We start from the raw sequence: 9214 nt of genomic DNA, 5'->3' as shown, positions 1-9214 counted from the left end.
CGTTCATTATTTTGATTGTGTGGTGGTTTCCTGAGTATGTACATCAAAGTGTATCTAAATGTACACTTAAATATGTGCTGATTAGGGTATGCCAATTATACTTCATTAGGCTGCTTTAAAATAAGCAGGGAACTACAAATGTGAAAAATTAAAATAAAACCAAACTTTGGCTCATCACAATAAAATTACTGAATACTAAAAGAGAAAATCTTGAAAGCATCCAGAGAAAAACAACACACTCTAATAGGTGAACAAGGTCATGGAACAACATACTTCGAGTTCTGATAGACCAGAAGAAAAATCTGACAACCCAAATTTCTATATTCAGCAAAAACGAAGAAGGCTAAATAAAAGCAACTTCAGATAAGGAAAAGAGAATTCGTCATCAGCAGATATTCCCTTTGAGAAATGCTAACGGGAATTCTTCAGGCTGAGGGGAAATAATACTGCGTCGAAATTCAAACTTCAGGAAGGAATTAAGAGCACTGGAAATAAAGAGAGCTTTTTCATAGGCTAAAAGGGTCAGTTCGTCGGGAAGACATAATATTCATAAGTGTTTTTCTCTCAGAACAGCTTCAAAATTAATAAAATAATGATAGAATTGAAAGGAGCAATAAATGATTCTACAGTCATAGTTGAAGAATTTTTAACACTTTTTCAGCAGTTGATAGGACTAGATAAAGAAAATCAGTGAAGACATAGATGGATATGAACAAATTACCAACCACCTTGACCTAAATGATGTTTATAGAACACCACATTCAGCAACTACAGAATATACACTCTTTTCAAGCACCCATGATATGTTCACTATGATAGATCATATGCTGGAAGATGCAACAAGTCTTAATAAATTTAAAATGATTGAAAGCATACAAGATACGTTTTCTGAGCATAACAGAATTAAATTAGAAATCAATAATGATGTAACATCAGGGAAAATCACTGACATCATTTAAAGCCCCTCTATTTTCTTTAGCAAAGAAATTAGAAAAGACTTTGAACTGAATAATCAGCATAAAACCATAAAGCTTTTGAAGGGAAACACAGGATAATATCTTTGTGATTTGTGGGGAAGCAAAGTTCTAAAATCTAAAGGAATAACCGTAATAGAAAAAACTGAAAAGTTAGACTTGTCAGAATTAAAAACCAATTAACAAAAGGCAGCATTAATAAATTGAATGGGCATGCCACAGATTTGAAGAAAATATATATTGCAAAACACATATCTGACAAAGGACTGGGATGCAGGGTATATAAAAAACTCCAACTCAGTAATAGAAAGACAGCTCAATAAAAATGAGCAAAGAATTGAACATACACATCAACACGCACGTGATACAAGCACATGAAAATGTTCTCAACATCATTAGTTGTCAGATTAAGACTACATAGACATACCACAACACACACATCAGAATGACTAAAATTAGAAACACTGTCAATACCAAATTTTGGTAAGGATGTGCAGCAACTGGAAAACTCACATATTGCTGGTGGGAATGTAAAATGTGACAGCTATTTTAGCAAAAGATCCAGCATTTTTTAGTAAAATACATGTATACTAACCTACAATCCAGACAAAAAAATGTATATACTATGCTGTTTTATTTTCATGAAGTTCTAAAACAGTCAAAATCAATCAATGATGGAAAAAAAAAATTGAACAGTGGTTCTTCTGAAGTGGTTTTAGGATTGGTGATTAGGAAGGGATATAAAGGATCTTTCTGGGATGATAATGATGTTCTATCATGATAGGCTTTGCATTATATTTACAAGTATTTGCATATTTTAGAACTCAGCAACATTTGTGCATTTGGTTGTATGTAAATTTTACATCAAAGAAAAAAACCTTAAATATTGAACTCTATGGCAAGAATGCTTACATTGAATACAGTTGTCTGCAATTTACTCTAAGATGCATAAAAACATATGGTATATCAAAGTAAGAATAAATACGTGAAAGAGCAAGGGTAATAAAATATTAATCCAAGAATCTAGGTGATGGGTATATTGGCATTTAAGATTCTTTCAGTTTTGCTATATGTTTCAAAATTTTGCTTAAAATTTTTTTCAGAATCTAAAGTGCTATAACCAACATCTTAAGAGAAAAGAGAAAGCATAGCATTTGGGTACACTGGGCCTGCAGGATGCCAGGGCTGGAAGGGTCTGTGCTGGCAGCCAAGACTATATTAGGGATCTTGGAAGCGTTGCCAACATGTACGACATTCAAGAAGCCACTAACCAACTCCTGGATGTGAACTTTCATGAAAACCAGAGATCTATTCAAGTGACAGAAAGTGGCCTCAGAATGAGCTGAACATCTCCAAGTCACTATTAGAGCCACTGTACCCACTGGTTTTGAACAAACAGGGGCAGATGAAGTGAGAGAGAAATTCAGGTCATCATGCAAAATCAGCAGAGACCAGGCAAGATATATTTTGACATTTCAATGGAAAGTCTGGCTCAGGTTCATTGTCTGAGATCAGTTGATAACTTACTTGTGGTTGTTCAGGAGTTTAAAGATTCTAATTCAAAGGGGGAAAAAAAGGAAGTTCTAAAGGATTTTGAAGAATTGACTGGGAAACTCCTGCGCTCTGATCCTTTCAAAGTATGGAAAATTGATGCCCGTTTCAAGAAAAAAAAAGTGTAAAAAGATAAATCAGAATTCACGTAAAAGGAAGATGGATAATGGACAAGGAGACAAGATAGTTGAGAGAGATGTTAAAAAAGAGTTCACTAACAATGCCTTAAGTTCAAAAGAAGAAATTGATTCTCAAGTGCTGAAGTTTAGAGTCACACGCAACAGGGTAGAAGGGAAACATTGCTTTACTGCACTAGAGACCACAAGAGATTTTGGGGGCGCTGTTCAAGATTATTTTAAGTGGAAGGCTGACATGACCAACTTTGATGTGGGTGTTCTTTTGAATATCCATGATAATGAAATCACTGTGGGTATTGCATTGATAGAAAGTCTCCACCAAAGAAATATCACACATTTTGGATTCACAACTCTCAGATCTTCTCTTGCCTATGGGATGCTCCAGCTCTGTTCCCCTCACCCTACTGATATAATAGTTGATCTGATGTATGGACGAGAGACAAAACAATAGAGAGGGCTACTGAATGATCTCACTGTTATTATGTTGTTGGTAATAATAATCCAATAATCCAGTGGCTATGATTAGAGCAGCAATTGCATCTAATTTTTATTGACAAAGAGCCAAATTAAATAAGGCAAACTTAAAAAAAGAAAAAAAAAAAAGAAGGCAAACTACCCTGGGGCTTGCCCAAAGATGCTGTTCAATGGGATATCTGCAAACTGGCTCTGTGGATATATTGTAATGTTATTTTGAAAAAGGATGGACTCCAAGAAGAAAAATTGGAACCTTTATCCAGCTTGCCTACACTACACGAATTAGTGGAAGGTACATCAGAAATAAATTAAACGTATATGAGGCATTGATTGAAGCCAGGGAAGCAAAAAGTTGTACAAGGAAATGTTTCCTTCATCAATGACTATGTGACTCAGCTGTGATTATTATATGACAGTATTAATGTCAAATTGAATTATTAACCAAAAATGACTACACTAGGTGAATGGAGGAATGGGTATATAAGAGAATGAAACCCTCATGTTTCATAGTGTGAAGTCAATACATATTAATATTGAAAGAATCAAAAACAGTAATATGTGTTATAATTTAGGAATATGATAGTAAATACCAGAAGAAAGTGACTTGAACAGCTTTTCTCTGGGAAACACAAGTCAGAGGTGAGGCAGAGACCAGAAGACAGCTTTTTAAAAAATGTATGATAAGCTGTGTAAAGTTATTTGACTTTAAGTAAACAAATAGGAAAGTAAAATTTAATATGCAATGATGTGAAAGAATGGTATCACTCAGATGACTCTTTGTTGAGAAGATTCATTCCTCCAGCTCCAATTCTTATTATAAAATATAAGAATCTTAATGTTTTTCTCCATGGAAATTGGTATGGAAAAGTTAAGCTTATTAACCAGAAATTTATGAGTATAAACTTTAGTGAAGCAATGTACATTTTCCAGTGAATTTATGTATTTATTTATCTATTTTGGCATATGAGAAAACTCAGTGATGTTTTCTAGACCTCTCTGCACTCAAGAAATTTACCAAGAGTACTGGAAATATGAAAAGTACAAAAATAAGAATGGGAGAAATGTTTATAGAATATTGAAGTTACTTAGAAGAAATGGTTGTGAAACTTGCTTTATTGTATTCTGTGTAGATCTAACAAAATATGTCACAGACGTAAGTTGATACAGATTGATTTCCATAAAACACAGCTTTGAGCAGGTCACCCCAAGCTCAAAAACATAACTTCTGTCTTATCACCTACAAAATAAAGCCTGAATTTCTTGACATTTAATGCTTTCCATGCTCCACCCGTGAAACATATTTCCTAGGTAATTTACTGCTGTTCTCCTTTGTGTACCCTTCAGGAGAGTCAAAATGAGATTCCAGCAGTGCCTCATAATCAATCCTTTATTTATTGTCTCTATGACTGTTTTTTTGTTTGTTTGTTTTTTGTTTTCCGTTGACTGCTCGGCTTCCTCTTCCCTCATCTCTAAAATTCTGTTTATCTTAAAAATTATTATTTTATCCTAAGAGTATTTATATATTAAATTTTCATAATTTAATTTAGTTTAAATATATTTATGCTTACAATTATTTATCTTAAAAATTATTTTCTTAAGAATTAAAAATATATTCTTTTACCTTAAAAATCAGCTCTTAACTTTACATCTTTTTCTAGCTATTATCTGATCTAGAGTCTATCTTTTACAGGTATGTTTCTTGAAAGGACTTAAAAATGTATTTTAGATGTAATTGGGTCTTTGGCTGCCTTAGCCAAAGCAATGTCAGTAGAGTGCTGGAAAGTTACAGAGATAACTGTAGATATCTCATAGAGATAAGTAAGAACTCAGAGAAAGCAAATGGAGATCTTTCTAGGCTAGCTGTGAGCAAACATTTTTCTTTTGAATTTATATATATTCCATAATATATTACATATATTATGAGAAAGAAGGAAATTCTGCCGTTTGTAACAACATGGATGGACCTTAAGGGCGTTATGCTAAGTGAAATAAGCCAGACAGAGAAAGACAAATACTGCATGATGTCACTTATATGTGGAATCTAAAAAAAAAAGAAAAAAAAGTCAAACTCATAGAAACGCAGAGTAGTAGAATGGTAGTTGCCAGAGGCAAGGGTGTGGGGAAATAGGGAGAAGTTGCTAAAAGGGTACAAACTTTTATTTATAAGATAAAGCCTGAGTGTCTAATGTAAATTATGATGACTATGGTTGACAACACTGTATTGTATAATTGAAATTTGCTAAGAGAATAGCAAAAAAAAAAAAAAAAAAGTGAGGTGATGGGTGGGTTAATTAACTCAATGGGAGGAATCATTTCACAATGTATACGTACATCAAATCATCAGGATGTTTGCTTTAGATATCTTACAACTTTGTCAATTATACCTCAGTAAAGCTGAAAAAAGAATAAAGGGGCCAGGAAATACAATGTTTTTGTATATCTAGAATAACAGTGGAACCAGATATTTCTGAGTTACGAATGCTGTGTGGTAGGAAAACTATCGAATAAGTGGTCGGTTGATATGTCCACCATATAGATCCAACGTGTCTTGGTAAGACTTTTTTCTCTTCATGTGTAAAGTAGAGTAACACTTCCCCTACTCCCCTGAGAAACTGTAAGTGAGGTCAGAAGTTTTGTCAAGTAAACTGTGGGGTTGCAAAATCATATTGCAAACAAACATTTCCAGTCTTCCAGTTATGCTGTGAAAAAAGAAAATGACTTTTATTAGATGTGTGAGAAACTGTGAGATGTCCAGCAGGATCCCCGCTTTCCTATGCATGAGAAAGTCCAGAATGGTCATGAGGTAATCACTTCCTCCTTCTACCCCCAGAAGAGAACTGAACTTGGCCTGCCTTGTTTGAGAACAGACACTGTGCAGAGGAAGGGCGCTAACTGTTTATCATGTTCTGTCCCAAATTCATATTATTGTGGGGCGTTCCTGCCAGGCTTGCCGTATGGGTTATACGGTGAACCTCAATCAGTTTATTTCAATTTAAATAAAGTGTATGGTACGACTGCTAAGTAAAAATGTTGTGATGTGTGTATGGCCTGAAAGGGTAGTCAGAGGATAATGACAGCACATGACAGCATAGCAGCGTACGAGGTGCCTTACAGACTGGGACCTCAGGTGCCATTCCCGAGCGGAGTCAGATTCTGAGACGTCGTTTCTCACAGCCTGAACGTCACACTGCCTCGTCTAGGGGAAGAGAAAGCGTTTTGCAGTATTTTGCTCAGAATGCCTCTTTGAACCTAAAAAAAGCTGAGGGGCCTATATGGCAAGGAGGAAGCCGGGGGGCTAAAGCACGAAGTGTGTGGACAGAAAGGGAGGGAAGAGGCATGCCGGGGGCAGCCAGCCAGCGCTCTGGCCACGTTCCACGTGGGGAGGATGAAGGCGTCTGCGCTTCTTTCTTCCCTTCTCGCGTCTATCAGCTTCTCTACCTCACCAGCTTCTAACATCCTTGCTCCCAGCCTGTATAAACACTCGGCTGGCCCACAGTGAACAACAACTGTTTTGCTTGTATTCTGGGGCACAAAGAGGCTTCTAGGTAAAATTCATTTATCATTAGAATCATTAAACTTGAGAAGTAGTGCTGTGATGTTGCCAACGTTAGATTGTCTGTGCTGGGGATTGAAGGGAAGATCGTTTTTAAAATACTCATAGACAATACCAAAACAAATATCTAATATTCATTACTCTAATTGATTTATCACATGATTATGTAGCGTATGCTGTGTGTCAGATATAGTTCTAAGTATTTTTATAAATAGTAACTCATTGACTTCTTATACCAGTCCTACAGGTTAGGTTCTATTATTTACATACGTGTCCTACGGATGAAGAAATTGAGGCTCAGGGAGATGAAGTAAATTGCCCAAGGTCACACAGCTAGTAAGAAACTAGTTGGGATTCAAACTCAGATAACCTGCAGAGTCCCTACCATTAATTTAATGCTGTGCTGCAGTGTGGTGACTAATGAAAACACGTGAAGAGAGTTTAGTAGCTCATTGTAGTTGCTAATTTGATTGTACTTATTTTCTTTATGGAGTCCAACATCTGGGGAGTGCTTAAAGATTGCTCAGGTGCTGAAAAATGCTGTCAGGCATTTAAGGGTCTGGCAGTACAGATAACTTGAAAACCCTCCAGCTACAAACACCAAGAATTGCTCAATAAATTATAACTGACATCCTTATAAATGCATGACTGAACTGCTAAGAAAGGCAGGGAAATTGTCTTGGGCCAGAAAAGAAGAAGGAACGGAAAATCAGGATGGTGAACTGCAGAGCTGACACTTTGACTGCCTGGAGGTATTTATCACTTTTAATAATATAGGGGCTTGAATTTAATACCGATGCAGGGAGAGTTAGGACTGAGACCCACACCTTTTATAGGGCTACCCCTTCGGTATGAGTGAGAATTCAGGAAAAGCGAACTCTCAAAAGTTGTGGGAAGGATTATAAATTTATACAACCACTTTGGAGTGCAATGTAACCATGTCTCATGAATTTGAATATGTGCATCCTTTTGACCAAGCAATTTCTTTGCTAGGCTTATACCCTGGAGAAATTCTAGGCCATGGAAAAATCAGACACGGACAAGAATTTTATTGCAACGTAGTTTGCATCAGTAAAAACTCAGAACAGGAGAGTAGATAAGTGAATTATGCTATATTCGTATAATGGAATACACAGTGCAGTGAACATTAATGCCCTGTAGACATGTATCATCAGGGATAATTCTCAAAACCTTCACTTTTGTGAAAAAGAAAGACAAGTTGCAGAGTATTTGCAGCATTAAGCCTAAGCGCTGAAATATAGAAAAATCAGCAAGAATTTTAAAAATTATAACTCTTAACCTCAAGAAAAAAAGAAACCAAAAGCACTTCTAATTATCCCTCTCCAACACAAAAGCTGTACCAGCATTGCAGATGTAGTTGGCTTCCCTTTGGCCCAGCGTCTACCCTCCAGACAGACCCTCAAAACAGGTCTTGGAGCACAGCGAGAAAGAAGTGGTTTTACTGAATGTTTTCTACTTACAGGAATATATATATAGTCTCATCTATTTCACCAAAATTCAAAGCAAATCAATATACCTGTAACTCTCCTTCCGCCTACACTGCATCTTTGCCTCTTTCTGGCCTGGCCAAGTGTCTCTCATTTCCTGAATCCGCACAGATGAACATAGTCCCAAACTTACGCAAAGTCGTTTAATTCCCTTTTGCTTTTAATCCTGCATTTTTAGCCCATCATGCGGCTCACCAAATAAAGGATCATTTTAAGGATCTGTTTATAACTGTGTGTGTGCTTTATAATAACATTTTTTTCCATCACAAACAATTAAAAAAACAGAAACAGGAGTCGAAGAAGACCCTGGGACATACATAATATAACAATTATTGTTATTTCTTAAAAAACATTTTTATTGAGATATAATTCACACAGAATAATTCACCCATTTAAAGTGTACAGTTGAATTTTTTTTAGGACATTCAGCAGAGTGGTGCAGCCATCAGCACAATGAATTTTAGAACATTTTGATCACCCCTAAGAGAAATCCCCATACCTATTAGCGGTCACTCACCATTCCTCCACCTTGTTTCTGCACCCACGTTCACCTCCCCAAACCCTCTCCCCCATTACCTGCCTCCTGCTCTCCCACCAGCCCTAAAAAACCACTAATCGACTTCCTGTCTCTAGAGATCTGCCTATTCTGAATATTTCATATCAGTGGAAGCACACAATATGTGGTGTACTGTGACTGATTTCTTTCACTTAGCATGTTTTCAAGGTTCATCCATGCTGTAGCATGTATTAGTACTACATTCCTTTTTAGTACCAAATCATATTATATTGTATGGACATACCACCTTTTATTTAATCTTTCATCAGGTAATGAATATTGGGTATTTGGATTATTTCTACTTTTCGGCTTTTATGAATATTGCTGCTACAAACAGTCATGTATAAGTTTCTGTGGCGTCATGTGTTTTTATTTCTCTTGAGTTTATACCTAGGATGGAACTGCTATGTAATATAACTTGATATTTAACCCTTTAAGGAACTGCCAGACTGTTTTTCAAA

The 9214-nt window shown here is 36.1% G+C and overlaps 1 pseudogene; it reads left to right on the top strand.

The window, feature by feature from the left end:
* Nucleotides 1–2218: 2218 nt before the first annotated feature.
* On the top strand, nt 2219–3075 carry LOC103011262 (tRNA (guanine(6)-N2)-methyltransferase THUMP3-like; annotated as a pseudogene).
* The last annotated feature ends 6139 nt before the right edge of the window (nt 3076–9214 follow it).

This window comes from Balaenoptera acutorostrata, chromosome 17 (genome assembly GCF_949987535.1).
Source record: "Balaenoptera acutorostrata chromosome 17, mBalAcu1.1, whole genome shotgun sequence".
NCBI classification, from domain to species: Eukaryota; Metazoa; Chordata; class Mammalia; order Artiodactyla; family Balaenopteridae; genus Balaenoptera; species Balaenoptera acutorostrata.
The sequence above is the reverse complement of the archived record's forward strand: the minus strand, read 5'-3'. Positions and strand labels throughout refer to the sequence as shown.